This window comes from Sciurus vulgaris (assembly GCF_902686455.1).
Source record: "Sciurus vulgaris genome assembly, chromosome: 10".
NCBI lineage: Eukaryota > Metazoa > Chordata > Mammalia > Rodentia > Sciuridae > Sciurus > Sciurus vulgaris.
In genome coordinates, this window is record NC_136470.1 from 79,895,073 (window position 1) to 79,918,137 (window position 23,065).

Below are 23,065 nucleotides of genomic sequence, written 5' to 3' on the forward strand. Positions count from 1 at the left end.
TGGTGGTAGCTAGAGGCCAGACCTTGCAGCTGAGCTGGTGCACTCTGGGCTGCTCACTCAACTCTGACTTCATACCTGAAGTTGTCCTCAAGCTTCAGTCTCCAAATTCTACTGCAGGTAAATTCTGAGGACCTCAGATAAAACTTGGAAGGACTGAAGGATCTAGATCAAGGGTGCTGAATAACTTCTCAGGAGCTGGTGAACACACTAACACGCAAGTGGGGAAAGTGGGGTGGGGTAGGCCTTTGTGGTCAGGGGCAGCTGTCCTCCTTGTCCTCTAAATAAGGCGGATGAAGGGCAAGCAAGGGCTCCCATAGGGCTTGGCCATAGCAGGTTCTTCAACCACACGTGTCCAAGTACACTTATGTGGGCCAGCTTCTTATCATGACCTGCCACTAGAGACCTCGAGCCTTCCCTGATGTCCCTCCCTTCCCGACTCCAACCCCTGTGTGTTGTGCAAGAGCCAAAGGGACCTGTGATAATGGAGCCACACGCCCAGGCCCAGCCCAGGCCCAGCCCAGGCCCAGCCCAGGCCCCAGGAACTTGACCCCAGGCTAGAGGATAAGAGGGAACACTACACTCCTACCTCCTGGGCAAGGGGCGGGCAGGCGGCCGCAAGGAAACTCCTGGGCTTTTTATTGAATGCATCAAAAGAAAAGGAGAGGTTCTGGGTAGGGGAGGCACGCATTCTTATTTACGGCGTTGGTCTGGCGAGGGGGAGAACGGGATCTCGCTGCAGCTTGGCGCATGATTCATTTCCCCCGGGAGCCGCAGGGCCGGGGCAGGGCGTGCGCGCCGGCCGCCCCGACCGCGCTCTCCGGCCTGCTCGTTTATTTATGGTGTTTTATCAGGGGCTGTGCACGGCGATAAAATTTATGAAAAGAGGCGGCGTCTCCGGCGGCGGGCAGGGCCAGGCGCTGCTTTCCCACACTGATTAGGATCAGCCAGGCCTTGGAAGCTGCAGTTAAGGATCTGGGTGCCGGCAGCCGGCTCCCCTTCCTGCCCCGCCCGCGGCTGGCCGCCGCTGGCCCGCGTGGGAGGAGGTCAGGGCTGCGGCCGGGCGCAGGCGGGAGGAGCGGAGCGCAGGGCCCGGCGAGGGGGAAAGGCAGAGAGCAGCCTGAGGGTCAAACGCGCGGTCCCGCAGTCGTGATTTTCTCCTGTGACGGTGTGACCCTCTCATCCCCTTTGTCCACGCTTCCACAGGCCCTCTGCCTTTCCTGTTACTTCATCTACTTTTCCGGTTCCTTTGGACTCAGTCTTTCCCCTTTTGGTGACAATGTTTTGTCCATCCATTCAGAAGACAGTAATTGCATCCCCACATTGGGGATGCCTCAAAGTCCTGAAGAGGAAGATTCAGAGATGAATAGCCCTAGCCCTGGCCCTTGGGTCCTCAAAGTCACAGAAAGAGTGGAGTCAGGAGCAGCTGTGGCCCAGTGTTACCAATAACAAGGGCAGTGCTGTAAGTAACACGGAGGCAGGTACCTCCCTGTTGGGACATTATCTTCTTTAATCCTCACAGTGGCCTTAGGGAGGTGCCATTATTAGGCCATTTTACAGATTGTAAAACTGAGGCCCAGGGAAGGTAAGTGACTTGCGTATAATGACTCAGAAAGTCAATGGCTGAGCCAGGGTTTGGACTTAGGCACTGGTGGCAAAGCCCTCTCATTTAACCTTGAAATTTCCCTGTCAAGAACAGATGCTGATGAGAATGCTGTGGAAGGATAACTCATCCTGCCTGGGACAGTCACTGGACTTCCCAGGGAGGTGGCCCCGGAGCAGGGTCTTGAAGAGTAGGTATTCACTGAGCACAGTGACGAGAAGGTGGCAATTTTAAGCAGAAACAACAAGAACGACAACAAAAGTGAGGTCCTGTGTTCTCGGGCCAACTCTTCACCTTCCAGCTCTCCCAGGAAGGGGAGGGCACCAGGGTGCCGCCGTCCTTCGTGAAAATGGAGTCGCCTCAGAGACTGCTTCCTTGATCTGGAAGACATTCCTGCCGCTGCTGAAATACCACCTCCTCAGAGTCTCAGCTCAGAGCTCTCCCAGACCCCTCCGCTCTCACTGGCACTGAGGGGGCAGCCACCCCCCCCCCCACTCTCGCCTACGTGCATGGAAACCCTCGGGGTCCGCCCTCCAATCTTCATCACTAGACTGGGGGCTCCGAGGCACTGGTATTGTCTGTCCCCTCGTACCTGCTTTTGCCCCAGACCTGATTTGATATCCTGCACACAGGAGGTTCTTGGTAACTGCATTTGGTAGATAAATGGCATAGGTGTCTTATTCATTCCTTGACGGATGACACAGTCAAGCAGGTTAAAAATGGAGATCTGTGTTCCCACTGTCTGCCAAGAGAACACAAGTCCAGAACAGGCCCAGCCACAAGGAGGGCTGAGACTGAGCAACACAAGCTGCACACCCTTAAAGTCCCTCCAGACAGGAAGGAGGATTAGTCCTGGGGCCTGGGCCTAGCGACCAGTCAACAAACGGAAGTCATGTTGCCGCAGTTATGGGGAGAGGGTTGTGAGGGTGGAGAGCCAGGCAGCGTGTTGCGTAATCCATCTTGATGTTAGTGAAGCATTCCATGGGGCCAATGGCACAGTGGACATTTGACGCCATGGGACAGAGCATCAACTATATCCACCTGCTAGTGCCATCGCTTAGGGGGTCGGGGCTGTGTCTTGTTATTTGTTGGATTTTTTTTGCTTGTGCGCAACTAGATATTTAAAAATTAATTGGGAAATAATGAATGCATGCAATTAAAATTAGAATGATTCTAATGATTCTAAAGGGTATGCAACAAAAATCTTGCCTCCAACCTTAACTCCTCTCTGCCTTCCCAGGACAACCAGTATATAGCATTTTTCTATGTGATGGTGCTATACATAGACACTACTTGATATTTTTTTATGATAACCTAATGAGGTTGTCGTGAACTTTGCAGGCAATGGAGATGGCAATGTTTATGATCATTGGTGCTCTGGAAAAGGGGTTTAAGGTCATGGACTTTGAGAATTGGAGAATAAATCTTGTACATTCTGAAAAATGTTCAGTAATGAAAAGTGTGTAGTAATAAAATCTGGACATCTCAAATACTACCTGTCTTGCTCAAGTTTGAAGAAGGTATGGTTGACCACAACTTAGGTAAGGTCAGGCCATTTTAGCAAGAACCAACAATCTGTTGGGATGGATCCTAAAGAGTATAACTGATGGAAATCAGCAAATTTTTTGTTGGGTAGATTCTCATTAAAGCATTTATAAATGTTCTATTATTACTCTATTCTACACTGGTAGGAGTTGGAGTCACAGAGATGAGGAAGGCAACTTCTAGTTGAATCAGGAGGACCAAAGTACACTCATATATTGATAAAATAAAGGGTGCTGTCATTAGACCAGTTGATGGAATTGGCATCATTCAATCTAGACAAGAAAAGCATAAGAAGTGACCTAATTATGAGAGTATGTGGTAAAGTAAGTTGAGTTCCCTTAGGTATCCACTTGAGGACACATGACTTTCTCAGTGGTACTACATGCCACAGCCTGCCTAAACCAATAGCTTTCCAGCTCTCCTTCTATCTTGGAGTTGTCCCAGGATCCCTTGGGTTCTGCTTCTGCTGGGTGCTTAGGCTGCTGCTCAGCACCACAGGCACACTGGAGCCAGAGCACTGTGGAATATGGAAAAGAGAAATTCTTTCACTCTTTTCCCTGCTATATAATATTCCAGTTGCAGATTCCCAAGCTCTACTGTCTATGCTCAGGTTTCCCACAAGACTTCAACAAATGGTCTTTCCAGTTTTTTCTTATGACCTCCTCACTCCTAACAGGACTCAGATATGAGTCCAACCACGTTTGACCATAGGATACTGAGAAGTCATTGCTCTTCTCCTCCCATGAACAGGGCAGTCTTCCTGGGTCAGCTGGGGTTCTCAGGTCTCTTCCCACAGAGCAGGTTACCTCCCAGAAGGCTCCACGCTTCTCACACAGTTGTCAGACCAGCTCAGACATGTCTGAGCTCAGCTCAGGTTCAACCAGGACCTAACTTCCCTCTAATCATAACCAGCAAGTGTTCAGTTGTTTTGAGAAAAGATTCTAATCAGTTGTTCTATAAGGAAGACCAAACAGGAAGCTCTGTATATAAACTATAGCAGGAAGGGGGTTTTAGTGAGAAGGAAGAATTTCTTATCTCAGGATGATAGCAAGGCAAATTATGGCAGTCTAAGGAAAAATCTACTGCTTTGCTTGAAATAGGAGTGCTTTCCAAGCTCCAGCTTTAAAAATCCAATCACAGTGATCTTTCCCCTAGTTCAGGTCATGTAATTTTTCCATGTAAATTTTTTCCATACATTTTTTCTTAAGTCTTAAACCTTTACACCTGCAGGCCACAAAACTAATGAACAAGTAGTAAGCAGATATGAATGGGAAAGCTTGAAAACCAGGATCACGCTGAGTTTGTTGCTTTTTGTAAGGAACATGTGTGCCTGTGGTTTTATACTGCTTGCCCATTATGCAGCCATATTTTCTGCTATTAAAATTGTTCTTAGTGCATGGGATGGAATGAAACAGGCCATTATTCCCGGGTGTTCCCGGAAGAGCCTCATGTTTCAGGAAGCACACTGTGACTTTTAGTTCTCTGCCACCTGAGCACGCCTGAGCGCCGCTGTCGTAGACTCTGGAGTATTAGTTTGCTCTCCTTCCCCTCCTCCCTCTGCTGTTCGCACCATGGCCTGGACTGACTCCCCACCTCTGCCAGGCTAAAGATAACTTCTCCATCTGGGATATCACCCACAGGCTAAATTTATTCTCCTGGGTGAGTTGGGGCTACCCTGACCATTGACTCTAGGCAAGCATTTGAACATCCCCTGCCCCAGCCCGACCACTGCCCCCAAGGCTCTTAAGTCCTCCCAAGAGGGGAAAGGGGCTTGAAAAGGGGAAGAGGTTTAAAGGGAAGATGGGAAGGAATCAGAATGAATGATCCAGAGAGAGATGGAGGGAAAGCTGTTAAAGAGCCTGGAGAAAGGTGGACAAACCCAGGACACTGCGACTCCAGCGTGATGTGAGCCAGTCTCAAGGATCTGACTGCTCCTAGCAAAGATTCCTTTTCTGCCAGTTATAATGTTACTGTAATACAACCCCAGAGGGAATAGCCCGGCACTAATCAGGGCTCAAGGAGCCAGTGGACTGGATGTACAGAATGGGGTGTTTAATTTTATGATATGGCTATGGGTTACATGAGAGACTAATAAAAGAACTCCATAAAATGTGGCTTGCTGCAACGGGTCTCTGCCAGAGGGTCAGTGCTGCTCAGAAGTGGTTTCAGAGCCGGGTGGGTATCCAGTTGGTATGCGCCGGGGTGGCTACTCTGGTTCTTAAACCATCACAGTCTTTCTGTACTTGTTAAATAACTGCTGCTCTTCACCTCTGGAGTGCTGCCCTGCTGTCCCGGCTGGCTGGTCGCACTTCGGGACTTGCCCAGGACCAACCAAGCAAATGCAGAAAGCACACCGGCTCTGCGCTACACCAGTCTCTAATGTCATCGCTCCTGAGCTGCAGATGCTGCTGTGGGGTCTGTTGCTAGAACTTTAACCATCACGATCCTGCAGCTTGTCTTCCTGGGCATGGATCTCACAGATGATTCTGGTGCCAAATCTCTAAGACTCCACTTCACCAGTCCCAGGGTGCCCACTGGAGGCTTTCTTGAGGGGTGCTGCAAGGACACACCCACCTTTCCCTTGACTCATACTTGGCAGCCTCAAAGGAGAACTTTAACAGGCACAGGAATGACTTCAGGGTAGAATTCTTTTGGAAGAAAGAAACAAATTTGCATAAGATTGCTCAACCAGGAATTGCATTTGCCAGAGAGTTTGAATTAGGAGGATTCTTGGAGCACATCTGGTCTCTCCTCATGGCCAACACAGACATTTCCATTTGGGGTCCCATAGGAAATAGGCAGTTCCTTCTTGGTCATGTCCACTGAAAAGGAACCTAATTTTTAAAAAATTATTATTATTTTTTATTTCAAGCATTTTATTTTTTCCCCAGGTAGGAAGGTTACAAAGTTAGAAATGGGCACAGGATTTCAACCCTGGATAGCTCTCAAGGGAATGACCCCAAAGCCTGTGGAACTGGGAACCTAGCTCTTGAAAAGAAGCCTCCCATGTGAACCAGTAAGGTCTGTGATCTCCCTAAACAAATGGATGTGTGAACCCCTTTTCTTTAGCTGAAATTATACTATGCAACTTAAATTTTGATCCCTCACTTAGAATTGCAAGTCCAAAGTTGGCTACAAAATAAGCAAGGTCATCTACTAATATGTCTTATATTATCAAGTGGGCAGAAAGGTCATGTATTCATTCATTCAACCAGCGTTTATTGAGCAGTTACCAAGTGCCAGGCAATGTGCCTGGTGCTGGAGAGTCAGTATAAGCTGGAAATGGTTCTGCTCTGAGAAACCATGTAGTTTACTTGGGCCAGTATTGAATAGTTGGGGAAAACTGGGGGTTCAAGCATGGCTGATCTTCGCTTCTGAACCTCAATCTGGGTCTGGATCCTCCCTGGGTATCCTGGATGACTCTGGGCAAGAAGCTTCTTTCTGTGGTCCTCCTTTGTCCCCACAGGTTATTGACAGCCTGCTGAGTCCACTGAGAGTACACTCTTCACAATGGGCCCTCATTTTCTGCATACTAAGAGGAATGGGCCACCTTTCCTATCCTCATACCCTTTGAAAATACTTTTGACACCCAAACAACATTTTAAGATGCATTTTGATAAGTGAACAACTGAGCAGAATTCTTTTATCCTTCATAGTAAGAAATATTAGGCAATTTAGAGGACAGAGCAGAAGACAATAAAGTTATTTATGAATGTGTCATCTACAGATGACAATTTGGTTTTATCCTTGCAAACTTTTTCTGTGGGTGTATTTAATGTATCCGTGGATGTAGAAGACCCACACACAGATGCCCTTGCCTTTTTCAACCAGGTATTTTCCCAATGAAATTCCATTATTCAAAGATAGTTAATGAATGCACATAACTTTGAAGGACTTTCTCTAAGAAATCAGAGGGAAACAAAGAGTTAACTCAAAAGTAAATGCACCAGCCAGGGGCAGCAGATCAAGGGAGTCCTTTAGTTGTACTGAAAGACTTGGGGTGGGATTCATTTTCCTAAGATGGTACCCTGGCTGCCCTCTACTCCTGTCTCTGACCTGGTGTTTCTGAGGAGGCAGCTGCTGTGAATGATGGAGGTGTAGCCTGGGAGAGCAAGGGCCAGCTGCCCTCTGCGGGAAGCTGATGAAGACAGCTGGGGGTTTCTTTTCCCATGGATGGAAAGCTTGGAAATGAGGCTGTAACAGTGCTGGGCCTTGGGCTTGGCCCCCTCAGATTCGTGGACTTGAGGGAAAGGGCTGCCTTGACATTGGTGAGTGGGTCCTCTAGTCACCTTGCTGAGGAGAAGCTGACTTGGGGAAGCAGGGGAGCTGAGAGACTTCCTTCTTCCTGGTGCCTTGACAGGGACTGACCCTCTCTGTGCAGCTGTGATGATGGTTCACAGAGTTGCTTAAGGAAACCCAGGAGCTGGCCGTGAGCTTCAAAGGACAGTAGGAAAACCCCTCTGCAGCTACAGGACTCCACAGGCAGGGAGAAGGATGAGAGAGAGACCCACCAAACAACCTGGAGGGGAAAGGACGCTGGTGGAGCAGACAATGAAGAGGTAACCAGGAGACTCCAACCCAGGATCAAAACCATGAAAAATTCTTCTTGGAGCCAAAACATGTTTTCAGCTAAAATACTCATGGGATAAATTGAAGCTGGCTTAGAAGAGCAAGTGCAAGAGCATCTCAGACACAGAGTAAGAATACAAAGAGAAAGAAAGCATGAGGGCAAAATAAGAGTCAAGGAGGCTAGGAGGCCTTATACGTTCTTAGCAGGAGTTCCAGAAAAAGGGAGAAAATGAACAGGTGACGGAAAGGGAATAATTAAATGAATGAAAGACGGTAATTTCCCTGAGTGAAAAATACCTGGACCTGAGGTTTAAGAAGAGCTCATCAAGCTGGGTGCCAAGGTATACACCTATCATCCCAGGGACTTGGGAGTCTGAGGCAGGAGGATGGCAAGTTCAAAGCCAGCTTCAGTGACTTAGCAAGATTCTGTCTTAAAATTAAAAAATAAAAAGACCTGTGGATGTGACTCAATGGTTGAGTCCCCCTGGTTTCAATCACTGATACCAAAAAAAAAAAGTGTGTGTGTGTGTGTGTGTGTGTGTGTGTGTGAGAGAGAGAGAGAGAGAGAGAGAGAGAGAGAGAGAGAGAGAGAGAGAGAGAGAGAGAGAGAAATGATGTCTAGAGCAGAACCAGTCAAAATGCCTCTTGCTGGCCAGGGTGGGGACAAGAAAGAAAGTTTTTATATCTGTATCTCATTCAGGTATTTCATCTGAGAAAAGTAATCTAGAAAAAGACCTTAAGCAATAAGTAAATAAGAAAATAAAAAGTTAACAAATAAAAATAACTGAAGCAGATAACTCAAGATGGGTGATGAAGAACAGTTGGTGGGCAAATGAGTCTCTCCTCTCTCTCTCTCTCTCTCTCTCTCTCTCTCTCTCTCTCTCTCTCTCTCTCTCTCTCTCTCTCTCTCTTTCTCTCAGTGACTCAGGATCTTTGGAGCAGGAGTTGTTCTGTATGGAATGGGTTCCATATTCTCACTCTGGGAATTGACTAGTTGCTCAAGGAGGTTGCCCCAGAGAAGGCTGGGGCTGTGACAGTTCCCTTCAGGTGAAGGCAGTTCCTGAAGAGGGATGGGGACATAAGCTCAGTAGCCAGTGCTCAGCTGCTGGAGGGAGATGGGGTATTGCAGCCATGTGTATGACCTGGTGCTCTTCCTGTGAACACTGTATGTGTGTGCCTGGTGTCCAGGAAATGTTCAGCGATGGCTCCGGGGTGTGGGCAGGGGAGAGAGCTCTGATTTGTAGCATTTGCTGGTTTCCCTTTCGTGAACATGGTGGATATCAACTCACCAACGAGAGGTCACCGAACACTGCAGTGGGCCTCCCTTGCGCAGCCCTGCAGCACACGGGAGTTTAGGGAACTGTGCAGGAGAGGAGCAGCACAGGGAGTGACTGGCCACACCCGGGCCTCTTGTTCTGGAGGAATGCTCTGAATTTTTCTCCACTTAAGTCCTTTTCTTTTTCGGGTCACTTTTTCAAACCTCATCTCTAGAGTCTCCTGTCCCTGTTCCTTCTACCCGGGCAGTTGGTATTCTTGAAAGGTAATATTCCTGAAGAATCTCACACGCTTATTCATAGGAAGCCCATGTGTCTATCAGAACAAGAAGCTGTTTCTGGCAGGTGGCTGCAAGATCCATGTGGTGTGGACTCAGGCCCCTTAGTGAGGGACCAGCCAGGAAACATCTTTGAATTTCCAGGATGTGTGGTCTCTGTTGCAAGTGCTAATCTCCTGCAGGACATAGTTTGCTGACTCCTGTTGTATGGGATTCCATTGTATCATAAACCTCTGCATAAGTGTTAATTATGCTTTTTTCAAAAAGCCCAAAGGAAGGAATCCCTTAAATCTCAACATTCAGACCAACCGACTCAGAGGAGGGTGTCAGGCCTTGGGGGACATTTTGTGGTTCAGCGGGCTTTGTGAATGAGGCCTTACCCAGAAATGATTTTTGAACTCCTTTTTATCCAGCGTTAAATAAAGGAGAGCCCCTGGATTAAAACAACAACAACAATACAAAACTCTCCCACAAAAAACAAAGCCCCAAACTCAGTTTTTCTGACAAACTGCTTTCCTTTTCAGGATCCTGTTTATTTGAAACATGGAAAAATATACCTGGGAGGAGGCAGGTCCGCCCCTTCACATCCTCTCTGAAGAAAGGTGGAGTATGTAGGTAACTGAGTAAATCAAGTCAGGCGTGCAGAAACCTTGATACAGAAAGAAATTAAACTCTTCTTCAGCTTTCTGGAACAGGAAGTAATGATTGCTAATATGAAATCTACGAGCATCCTGTTCATACAAATGGAGGTGCAGGACCTTTCCCGGCCATGCTTGGTGAGCTCCTCCAGGCGTGGATATTAAATTTATGGCTTCCAAATAATTAGGGGCAAGTGTCTTTTCTCCTGGCACATCAGGGTTTCCATTTTTACAATAGATGAGTAGTTTAGATTTCTTGGGCAGTCTTATGGATTTTTATTTGTATAGAATCCTAAATTTCACTAAAAATAAATTAAGCTTCCTTCTTAAAAAAAAAAAAAAAATCCTGCCCCATGACTGCTAATGTGTCTTGTGATTGCAGAAGATACTGTGTGTTTTTGGTTTTGGTTTTTGGTGCTGGGGATTGAACCCATGCATGTGCTAAACCATGCTAAGCATGTGCTCTACCACGGAGCTACACCCACCCCATAATGTTTACTGTATGAAAACTATTTGGGTTTCTAGTTGTGTTAAGATGTGTGTGTGTGTGTGTGTGTGTGTGTGTGTGTGTGTGTGTGTGTATTGACATGGGTATTGAAAGAGTTATTTTCTAAAAGAAAGTTTTTGCCTTATCAAATTCTACAACGCTTTGCTTACAACCTCTTTCAGAATATAAGAAAACCCCTACTAATCAGCACCAACTATCGCTTTTCTTTCTGTAGCATCCATTAAAATAGTACCTTGCTGACTTTCCCCGAGAGACCAGGAAACTCAGTTTAGAATCCAGACAAGACCACCCTGGTTATATTGCAATTATCTTTCAGTAACACAATCCTTTCTGGTTCACAGATTTCTATGGTACTTGATGGGAGGAATGGGGAATTCATTAGGAAGCATTCCTATATGTATGGAGTGGATTCTGATGACTCCTTTTGGAAATCTTCAGCTACTATGTTGAGTATTTTATTTGCATTATTTTCTGGTACCCCAAATGCTGATGTACCTACTGACTTTAAAACACAGAAGAGATGCAGACAGGATTGGAAGGGTTTGTTTGTGTTTCTTTTGATCCAAGGAAAAAGCTAGTCAACTCTGAGGAGAGTATTTTTCCAGGAATGTCTCATAGTCTAGTCCTGCCTTAGGGGACAAGCACTAGACTAAGATGAAGTTTTAGTTTCATCACTGGCTAGTTCTGAGTTTAAACATTTTCTTCACTGGAAACGGAGAATACTACCCAGCATGGTGGGGATTAAGTGAGACTATGTGTGAAGTGCTGGCTACCGAGCCAAGGGTGATGAGAGGAGTCCCATCAGCAGCACCAGATGCAACCAGGAATGAGAGACAGACAGGCAGCCTCCATCATCCTTGCCTTGGAAAGCCTTTGCTGCTCACTGCATGGCTGAAGAGTCCAACACCTCCATTTGTTTTTTGAAGCTCTGGGAAGAAGATAAATATTTATGGAGGTTCCAGCATGGCTTGAAATGAGCACTTAGAAATGACCTGGCCAAGGAGGCCAAAGGATATATCTCTGGAATGCCTATGAGAATGCCCAGCCCTACTGTGGATCTCCTCCATCCTCCATCATCGCACACAGTCAGCCTCTCTGTCGAGCTCCAGTTCAACACGGTCTCTGCATGGAGCCTTCCTTTATTTTCTCCAGGCCATGGGATTCTTGTCCATCAGAGTCCAGTAACATTAGCTGCTCATTCTGTTCACCTATTGCTAAAGATCATTTGATTCCTACTATGTGGAAGGCTTTGGGCTTAACACAATGTGACGTGGCCTGTATTCATTTCCCCCCAGACTGTTCCTCTCTGTGTGTATGAAATCACTCTGACATGTACATCTTCATACTCCCAGCACAGGCGGTTGAGAGCTAAGCATGTGGGCATGACTCATCCCTTACCACTAGAGCTCCGGCATAGCATGGCCAGGCGTACAAGACAATGATACAAGTGACACGTGCCCAGCTTAACAGTTTGGAAATACTTGCAAGTATAACTATGTATAGTTCCACCATGCAGAGATAGCCACTGTTAATATTGTGGTATGTTTCTTTGTGTGTGTGTGGTACTGGGAATCAAACCCAGGCCCTTGCACAATCTCTAGACAAGTGCTGTACTGCTGAGCTATACGGCTGACCCAGTATTTTCTTTTTAAACTTTTAAAAATTTATATTTCTAATTTTATTCTATTTTCACCAAATTTGGAACATTTTACATGGAATATTTTGTGGTTTGTTTTTGATTTTGTTTTTGGGTCCTGGAGATTGAACCCAGGGGCACTCAACCACTGAGCTACCCCCCAGCCCCTTTTTATTTAGAGACAGGGCCTTGCTAAGTTGCTGAAGTTGGTCTCTACCTTCCAATCTTCCTTCCTCAGGCTCTAGAGTCACCAGGATTACAGGTGTGCACTACTGTGCCCAGCACAGTTTTGTTTTCAACAACTTTTTATTTGAAGATAATTGTAGATTTACTTGAAATTGTAAGAAGCAATACAAAGAGATCTTGCAAACTCTTTTTCCAGTTTTCCCCAGTGGTAACATCTTGCATAACTGTAGTACAATATCACAACCAGGAAATCGATATTGACAGAATCCAGGAAACTTATTCAGGTTCCATCATTTTTGCCTACACTAACACGTGTGTTTGTGTGTGTGTGTGTGTGTGTGTGTTTAGTTCTGTGGGATGTTATTGCATAAGCAGACTCATGTGACCACCTCCACCATAGATCATCCAGATATGGAACCGTGAAAGCTCATGATCTCTCCAGGAAAGGAGACCACCAACTTTTGTAATCATGGTCAGCATCTTCCCTTCACCCCGCCTCCCTACTTTCTGAGAATCACTAATATTCTCTAGGAGTCTAGGAGAGTGCCTGGTTTTCAACTCCACATTTTCCCATGACAATTTTCAAAACATAATTGAAACGTCTTTCTAACATTCCACCATATTGATCAACCATCATTTCTTTACCCACTTCCTTATTGGATGCTTAGGTTGTTGTTAATTTTTCACTATTAAAAAAGTTACCGTGGTGAGATTTTTTTTTTTAATGCTGTGTCTACGTGTTACCATGCCTGCATATCTGATCATTTCCCTTTGGTGTAGACATAGAATTTAAATGACTATTGAGACAGTGTGAAACTTCTAAAATTATTGGTTTATATTACCAAATTGTTTTCAGAAAGGTTTATCCTTTCTAGTTTCACCAGCAAAAAATGCCCAACTCATTATTCCTATGCTAACATAAATTAGTTTCATGATTTTGTAAGCAATGTTTACAAATTTGATAGAGCATATGGAGTTTTAGTTTTGCTTTTACATAATTCTTTGATCATTAGTAAACTTAAACATTTTAACATATTAACAACTTTTATTACTTTTCCTCTAGATTATCTGTTTACATTTTTTACCATTTAAAAAGTGAAAATATTAGCCAGGCATGGTGGCACACACCTGTCATCCCAGTGGCTCAGGGGCCTGAGGCAGGAAGATCATAAGTTCAAAGCCAGTCTCAGCAATGATAAGGCACTAAGCAACTCAGTGAGAGCTTTTCTCTCAATAAAATACAAAATAGGGCTGGGGATGTGGCTCAGTGGTCGAGTGCCTCTGAGTTCAATCCCCAGTACCAAAAAAAAAAAAAAAAAAAGTGGAAATAGTAATATTTTTCCTATTGATGTGCTACAGATAGCCCCCTGAAGGGTTTAAATACTATTTAAAAGCCATTGCGTATTTTTTTGATGCCACACCATCCATGGCCACCTGAGAAGGAAGATTGGTCCCAGGTGTAGCGTGTACTTCCTTTCAAATACAACCTGGGGGAAGGTGGGCTCTGGAGCCATCTCTGCAGACAGGAATGTGCAGGAGCATGCATGCAGCCTCTTCTGCAGCACATTGGCTTTCCTCCATGCTGAACCAGATTTGCAGTCCTGTCAAACCAGGCAACACTACTGGGCAGAAGAGGCACAGGGGTGATGTTCACACAGGATGAGAAGACCTCTGGAGGCCAGTTGCAGGAGGCCAACCCTAGGGGCTGTTTCCTCCTTCCCTCCCCCAGTCCCTTCCTACCTGCTTGTCATTCTAAGTTGTCAGCAATTATTTGATTCAATAGACCCCACATATTTTTCAGAATGTCAGTTTTGTAGAGTTTTTCCAGATCATACAGATTTCAGAAAGCATTAGAAGAATGAAGGCTTTTTAAAAAGTCCATTCCTAAGCTGCACATGAAAGAGTCACTATGGAAACTTTAGTCAATCTTTTTAAAAAATAGACTCCATACACTCCCTGGAGATGGGTGTTAGTGTTATTTTGATTATACAGGTGAAGCTTGCTTTAGTCTGTTAAACGACATGCTCAAGGTCAGCTGCTAATAAGCTCAGCACCAAAATGTGGGCCCAGTCCTGCTGATGCCCAGCGGCATGCTCCAGTCTATACCGCTCAGAACCAGTTAGTCCTTAATTAGTGCCATCAGAAAGCTTAGTTATAGTCTTTATGTGTGATCAGAAAGCCCATAGCTGATCCATGATGCAGGCATGCAGGGGACAGGGCACAGTGGCGGGATGTTTGCCAGAGCATTGGACCATGAGGCTGGGAAAGTCAGCAAATTGGTGAATGAAAGAGAATCCTTAATGGGAGCCAGCGTGACTGTCTCTCGGGCAAAATGGCAAAGAGGAAATCAGACCACTGGTACAGAAAGACAAAGAAAATGGGTAGTCAAAGGTATTAAGGTGATTTCTTTCCCACTTCAGAGACTTCAGGAACTCCATGTATGGTTGTCTGTTTCAGCGTAATAGCAAAAGGCTGTGAAGTTACTTAGGCTACAGAGGAGGAAGAGTGGACCCCAGGGGTTGGCAGGGAGTCATTTGAGATCCCACCAACGTGTAGAAATGAGGACCCAGGAGTAAGGGGGACAAGTCTCAGGCATGGTGTGACTTTAGCCAGAGGAAGACATGCAGGGGAATGGACACAAGCTTGATTTCACTTGCCAGCACCTCTCACAAAGATCACAAGAATCTGCAATATGCCCCAGAGCTCATGCGTTGAAATCATGGTCCCCTGGGCAACAAGGTTCAGAGGTGAGGCTTTTAAAAAATGATTGAATTGAGAGCTGTAACCCCATCAGTGGATTAATTCATTTAATGGATTAATAATTTAAATGGACTATGGGTGGTAACTGTAGGTGGAGGTGGGGGGGAGGCAAAGCTGGAAGTAGTAGGTCACTGTGGGTGACCTGTCCCTGGCCCCTTCCTGTCTCTCTCCCTGCTCCCTGGGGCAGCTTTCTTCCACCAGGCTCTTCTGCTATGGTGTTTCTGCCTTGGAGCTGGTCAACCGTGGACTGAGTCCTCTAAAACTGTGAACCAAAATAAATCTGTCCTCCTCAAAGTTGTGCCTGTAAGGTGTTTTGGTCACAGCAATGAAAAGCTGACTAGCACACAAGGTGTGTGGTGAACTGTTCCCTTTAATTGAGTTTCTTGTTATAACTGCAAATAGTGCTCTCAGGAGTTGGGACACAGGCAAGGGGACAGAGCACTTTCTGGGTGGAATAAATTCCCTAAGACAGTGGCTTTTATACATTTTGGATCATAACTCAGTGAGGTATGCCTCACAAGCCAGTGACACATCCCCATATAAAAGACTGAAGTGAATTTCACATGCAACACTTACTCTTGCTATTCAAGACTCACTGCAATATTTCCCGTCCTCTTTCAAATTAGCAAAGGTGCTGGTACCACTCACTAAATTGATTTCTCAATCTATTAATGGGTCATGGACTTATCGAGTGAAAAGTCACTGTTCTGATCTGCACCATACATCAACAAAACACAATGCCCACAGATGCCATCATCTGGGCCCTTGGTAGCCATAATCAACAGCATGAAACTTGTGTCTAGAATTTTTTTTCCAGGGAGAAGGGGAAAAAAATGGTGTTTGAATCCTGGTTAACCTCTGCCTTTTTAATCTGCAAATACTTTCCACTGTGATGCATCTGGGATTGTCCAGAATGGGTCTCTGTACAGTCAGATTTGGAAGTACATGCAGAAGTTTCTAGAATACCATTTTAAACTTAGTCTTACTTTGGCCTGAGATAGGGCGTTATCCCTCACCAGCTTCCCAGGACCCTTTGGCTGTGTGCACAAAGAGAACCGGGCTTTTCTTGTTTGGGCCTTTGCTCCTTCCTATTTGATTGAATTTGAAGAGGAACTGTTTGCCTTAGACTGCACATCCTGAATCATAATCAGGATGCTTCTGGCACAGAAACCCTGCTCCCACCCTAGCCTGAAATAACTGAACAGGGAAGTAGAGTTCCTCCCTATCCAACCTTAAAGAAAGAGGTTCATAATTTATTGTGGGCTGGCAATACATCAAAAGTCAATTCATTCACTTACAGTAAAATCGAGGAGGGCAGAACAATGAATACAGAGTGAGGTTAAAGTACCTCATTAAAAGGAACAAATTGTTCAGTTGACACCAGAATAATGAGGCTTACATATTTGTCAGCCAGAGTCCAGTGGCCTTCAGGGATGCTTCCCTGCCTGCAAGATGGGAGAAAGGTATAAAGCCACACCCTCGGCTTTAACACGTCTTCAATTTCACAAATAGGCTTTGCTTGAGCTATCTACCAGGGACTGTGTGACTAGGGTGTATTAGTTTTCTAGGGCTGCTGTAACAAATTATTATAAACTTGATACCTTTAAGGCGACAGAAATTTATTTCCTTATAGTTCTGGAGATCAGAAATCACAATCAAGGTGTCAGTGGGCCATACTCCCTCTGAAGGCTGTAGATGAGAATACTTCCTTGTCTCTTTCAGCTTCTGGTGGCTCCTTGGTTTATGACTGCATCCCTCCAGCCTCTACATCTACTTCTCCCTTAATATTTCTCCTCCATGTATTTCTTATACAGATACATGTACAGAATCTGTACCCAAAATACAAATTTTGAATTTAGGGCCTCCTGGATAATCCAGGCTGAACCCACCTGCAAATCCTTGAATGACACCTGCAAAGACCCTTTTTCCAAATAAGGTCATTTCCCATGCTCTTGTAGGTGTTCTTGTAGCTTTCATGGGGGCTGCCACTTAACCCAACACATGGGTGGACAGAGTGGAAAAGGACAGAGTTGCTGTTCTCAGGGGGCTCAGTTCAGCAGGGAGACAATAGTTCAATAACAATGTCAAAGGAATAGCCACAGAGCAATGATCTAAGTGCTGAGGGGATCTTCAGAGAGTTCCTGTGGGAGTCGATCTGGAGGCAGAGAAGGGGTGCATTTTATTTTTTCCTTTGAACTCTATAATTTCCTGGCATCCAGAAATCACCCTTGGAAGCCATCAGGCTGAAACATAAGTCTAGTCTGAATGGAGAGGCTTAATACTGGCCCAGCCAGACTGTGGGGTCTGTTTGAGTTCAGCCAACCCTGCCGGTTGTCTTGAGGTTTGGGGGAGCTGCCAGGGCAAGGAAGGAGGGCTGAAGCCATAAGCGGTAGAGATTTTGGTTGGGTGTATTGCTGGAAGGTGAGGAGCTGGTGCCAGCAAGTAGATCACTGGCTTTCTCTGTGATCGAGACTGGGAAAGAGGAGCATTTGTGTTGGCCCCACCCAGTCCCTTCTGCTGCCATTCCAGGTCAGCACCCCTGGGGGGACTCCGCAGACCCAGGGAGTGGCCCTACTGAGTTCTCCTTTACTCCACGACCTTGGATCAGCATTCTATCTTGGCCCCTGGAGAGGTGTGGGAAGGCAGCTCTTGCCCTAAGATGCAGGCAGGAGAATGGAGAAGCTCCATTCTCTTTTTGCAATTTTTGCAGAATATCATCTGCAGTTCTTCCCACTCTCCTGGGACCCTACATCTTCATCATTGTTTATTGGATTGTACATGTTTTTGATAGTAGACATAATAGAATTATTATTAACATTCTTAGGTGTAATTTGCTAGGTGTTATGAAGACAAACATCTTTATTCTTAAGAGAACGTGCTAAAGTACTTATGGTGATGTTATAATGCTGACAATGTTCAAACATAAAAATGTAAAGAATCGCTAAGTCTAAGTGGAAGGTATATAAATGTTCATTGTTCTATTGTTGAAATTATTCACAATAAAAAAAAAAAAAAAAAAAAAAAAAAAAAAAAAAAACCTTGGGGGAGTGGCGAGAGGAAAAAATTCTTGAAGCAGAATTTATTGGCCTATGTTCTCTGGGTTCCAGGGAGGAGAAGTGGAAAGGTTTCAAGGGACTAGGAAGCTTCTAAATTTATTTGTGAACTTCTGTGGGTGTGCTTATGAATGTGTGTGTGTTCCTTTTCTTTTTTAGGGGGAAGGGTCATTGCTTATAACTCTCCTCTGATTCTCAAAGGTGTCTGTTAACCCTTTCCCCAGGATTAAACACCACAGCTTAAAACTGGAAGTAAATTTGTAGACATCAGATTTTTTTTGTAAATGGATACAAGCAGGCAAATAGAGTCTATTTCTGATATTTCATCAGTACTTAGATGCACAATTTAGATTCTAAGTATAATTTATGTACTTTTCTCCCTTTAAGTTCATTAACTCTTGATCTTTTTAATTAGTCCTTTTCTTATTTGAATTGAATTCTTAGACTTTTACACAGTTTTAATTATTGCTTGCTAATATTAACAAATTTGTTCTTCTTGGCACTAATTTAAAACTAAAATAACAATTTTGATATCTTTCTAGACTGTAAAAGTAATATAGACTCATTACATACAATTTACAAGGAAGGAAGCAAAGTTACCATTAGCCTATACTCCAGAAAGTCACTGTAACACAGAGGTGGGTATTATGAGTAATCCAGAGATGGTTTAAAGTGGGAGGGTATACCTCAGTTAGAAGCAAATATAACCTGTTATCTTGGTGTCTTGGGGGGTTCTGGAACCAATCTCCCTCAGCTACTGTTATTTTGATGGATTTCTTGCTTTTGATATATGTGCAACTGTGCATATATATGAAATAAAATTGAGTAAGACCAAATGTACAGGTTTATGTTATGCAAAAAAAAGTTTTTTCAAACATTAGTCCTGCTAATTGTCTGTGGTCACAGTCTGTTTGACTCCATTGACTTGCTACTCTGAAATGGTTAAGAAAACATTTTAGTTCTTTTTTTCTAATAATTGAGAAGGGAATCAGGGCATAGGTAATACCAAATTGCCAGGAATTCGGCTGGTTGGGTGGGAGGAAACCTGAAGAAACTCTGAGTGTGGCTCATTCTTACCATTTTGCTATTTGGTGGCATCAGATTAGTGCAAAGAAAACGTGCCTGCTTAAGCCCACTTTCAGAGGGATCAGGGGAGCCTGATTTTCTGATCTACAAGGCCACTGAGGGATCTGAGGTGAGAAGCGGGGTCCATGGGTGAAGCAAAAAGAGGCTTGCAGTGTGGCGTTGGCCTTCCTCTGACTTCAAGTAGCACTTGGCAAGGACCTAGTCAAATTTGATTTGGACTGGAGTAATTCGTTGAGTTTAGCCCCAACTATATGTCTTATACTTGATAAAGCATGTAATAGATACTAATTCCCTCCTGTTAGAGGGGACAATGAGTTTGGGGAAGGCATTTGAGTTCTGTACAGTAAATAAAAGCATAGGACTTGGATCCAGACACACCTGTTTAGAATCTTGAGTTTGACTCTTATTAGTACTCTGACCTTGGGAAACTTGCTAAACTTGCTTGATGCCTCTGAAATAATTTTCTCACCAGGGAAATGGGAATAGTAGTAGTTCCCATCTCATTGGGATGTTGAAAGAATTAAATATAAAATAGGCCCACAATAATGGCTACCTTGTATCAAGGTCTGGCTGCATCCAGAGTACTGTTTTTAGTGCTCTAGGTGTGACTATCTTATTTCATTCTCATAACTCTGTGAGTTAGGAGCTAGTATTCCTATTTTGCAGAGAAGAAAACCGAGGCACAAAGAAGTTGACATTGTGCCCAAGGTCACATAGCTATTGCACAAGAGAACTTGGAATGGAATGGAGGAATCTCAGTTCTCTCTCTAGTATTCTTACATCCCACTTTGCACAATGCTCTGCCCAAGGCAAGCCCTATATCAGATCCTTGTATGACTCTACAAATGAAATGTCTGGTAATCATGTGCTGAATAAGGAGCACAGGAGTGTCTTCCCACATTGTTAAAGGAGCACCACACATATTCCGATTGTGGATGAGAAAATGCACATGTTTAGAAAAGAGAAGGAAATAATGCTTGAAAACTCACATTTGAATAACCTCACTGAAAGAGGCTTGGCCCGGTGAACATTTCTGCCGTTTTCTGTTCCAATCAGCTGCTGAAGTTGGGCTGCAGCCAGACTGATGACTCTTCTCCCATGTGCGAGAGGGTGAAGCGTGAGGGTGGGACCAGGAATTGGGACCTGGGCAGGCTTGCAGAGCTGGGCACCCGGCCGAGTCACACCCAAGAGGTGGGTGCCTGCCAGCTTCAGGGCTCAGCTCTTGCCCCTGAGCGACTGGGCAGGGCAGGCAGCTTTTTGCTTGCTGATTCTCTCGTCTCCCAGGGCAACAGTCTGGAGCAGACCATGGTCACCCGTGGGAATGCTCCTCCTGAGTCAGCGGGGCCTGCAGTGCCCCTGGGTGTGGCTCTGCGTTCCTTTGGGCACAGATGCCCTTTTATCTTACAGGATGTCACTGCGCCATCGCAGGTTCAGGGACGGAGCTGCAGATGAGGCCTTTGCTTTGAGTCCGTTTTTAGGACTGTTCCTTGAGCGATGACTGGAAGCGTACAGCATTTAGGTGGGGGCATGTGGGACTGACAGTGTGCCAGTGTGTGATCATCAGAAAGAGATTAGAGGCTTCGGTTCTAGAATCAACTTTTTCTCTGATTTGTTGCTTAAATTGGGGGACTTTGTTCTCCAGGCCTCACTTTCCCCACCTGGAAAACTGAAATGAGTCCAGGCCTATCTATGTCACTGAATCGTGCTGAGAAACATGGGACAAGGAGCGTAACATAGTTGATAAACTGCAAGGTGTCACACAGAAGCAAGAAGTCATTTTTCCCACAGCTGGGTCTTAACATCCCTGCTGATTCCTTCCAGCTGCTCACCCGTTTTTTGGAAGAATCTCATCCATGCCCAGCCTTGAAGTGCTGAGTTTGGTTGTCTTGAGAGAAATGGCTGTTTTTTTTTTTTTTTTTTTTTTTTTTTTTTTTTGCATCAGGAACACTTTACCACTGAGCCATATCTCCAGCCCTTCTAAAAAGCATTTTATTTAGAGACAGGGCCTCACTAAGTTGCTGAGGCTGGCTTTGAACTCATGATCCTCCTGCTTCAGCCTCCTGAGTCGCTGGGATTACAGGCATGTGCCTGGCTAGGGAAGGCTGGATTCTGACCTGAGTTGCCAGAGGAATCTCCAAGAGGTGAAGCACTTGGGGAACGAGTGACAGAGGTCATGGGACCCAGTCACCCTACTTGGTTACAGAGCCTCCCCCACCTCCAGCCACAGTGGATTGGGATCTAATTTCAAAATGCCAAATAAAGGTTTCCATTCTCAGTGCCTCAGTCTCCTGTGGCTCTCTTGTGAACTCTGCTATTTGGGGGGCACATATGGAGGAGAGGTGCCCCCTCAGAGGGAGACTTCCTTGGGAGAGTGAACATCGTACTTACAGAGGAGTGAAGGGGAGGGAGAGGTGCTGACAGTTACATCTCAGCCTCAGGTAGGGGAGAAGGGTGGTTCTCCACAAGTGGCCACTCAGGAGCTCCAGGGCCTTCAACATAGATCTTTGTCAGGAGCAACACAAAAGTTTTTAGTTTGTTTTGGTGGGACAAGGGATTGTATCAGGAGTTGCTGCCCATGTGTCTGAGACTGTCACAAGAACCTAGTTCTCCTGCCCCTGTGCATGGAGACACAGCTGGTTTGCATTAGAGCCGCCTTCTGATGGCTGTGCAGTGGAGGCAGGAGCAATGCTGGAGTCCTGCACTCCCTCCTACCAGAGCACGTGCCCAGGATCTCAGCCAGGACAGTGACAGACTGGACCTCATGTCACCAAAATTAAGGGGACTGGGAATGTTTAGTTTGGAACCTTAGACTTGTCTTCATAGACTTGAGAACCTGTCATGGGGAGGGCTGGCAATTCTGTTAGGACTCCCTGCCCTCAGCACTTCCTGCCCTGGTCCCGCTCCCCAGGGGAAAGAGTGTAGCTACTCTAGGAAAGAACTTTCTGTATGTCAAGATATTGAAAGTGGAGAGGCAGAACCTGGCTCCCACAGGACGGGGTCAGTGTGGAGGCTATTCGGAGACCTCCACACTGGAAGCTGGATCTCAAGGAGTGGTTTTGCAGAGTTATGATCTCTTCCTACCTGCTGTTCGCCCGGCAGGACTCCCGGACTTCCTCCATGATGAAGATACCCAGTAGGCCTGTTGTGAGGGCTTCTTCTCCACAGCAGCAAGTCTTTGGGGTGCTCTGAAGTTCCTCTTCCTCTGGGTTTGCTGGGAAGGAAAGATGGCCTGCTTTTGTCATTCTCTTTCTGACTAGCCCCCATTTCCATGTTTCCTATTCCTTCTTTATTCTCAATTTGTTGCTCTTGGCATGAGAGTTTTATGGATTTGTTCATAACAAATATCTTCTGCCTTGAGAAGCATGTGGAATGCTTTAGGGACCGTTTTATAAATCTTGGGCCATATTTTTACTGATGGAAATGAACCAGAGAATTGCAAAACTACAGGCTTGCTTATTCAGCTCTGCATCCTAAAGATGCGCTGCCTCCAGCCTCTCTAGTGCTCAATCTCTGTGGGCCAACTGTACTTCCTTCTACCGGATCCTTCTTCTCTGACAGGGGCTTTGGGGTTACTTGCAGTTCTGTGTTTTTGTGGTCAAGTCTTCTGGTCCTTTTCTCACCTCCCATATACCGTCATACTGTCTCATTTCTGTCCTGTCCCTCCCTATTTCCTTTTCCTGAGAAATCTCTAGTCTTTGAGCTGAAGATGCCTGTTCATTCCCCTCCTTCCTGAAGGGACCCACACAGGTCAGGGGTGGGCATATTAAGCTGTCTTTGAAGTGACTCAGTTCTCTTAGGGAAGATGTTGGCAGGATGGTAAAACCCAGCAAACATCTTTTGGTTTCGCCATGATTATAAAGTCCTGGTCCATTTCCACATTTTAATCATTTCAAGCATTCTTTTCAGATTCCAGCATGAAGATGTTTTCCTGG

The 23,065-nt window shown here is 45.4% G+C and overlaps 1 long non-coding RNA gene across 1 annotated transcript; it reads right to left on the minus strand.

The window, feature by feature from the left end:
- Positions 1-5,219: 5,219 nt before the first annotated feature.
- On the minus strand, positions 5,220-22,558 carry LOC306670793. Its single transcript, XR_013766501.1, has 3 exons — positions 22,215-22,558; positions 21,522-21,635; positions 5,220-5,979 (listed from the first exon to the last, which is right to left on the minus strand). It is a non-coding gene; the product is annotated as an uncharacterized lncRNA (long non-coding RNA).
- Between the last annotated feature and the right edge of the window lie 507 nt (positions 22,559-23,065).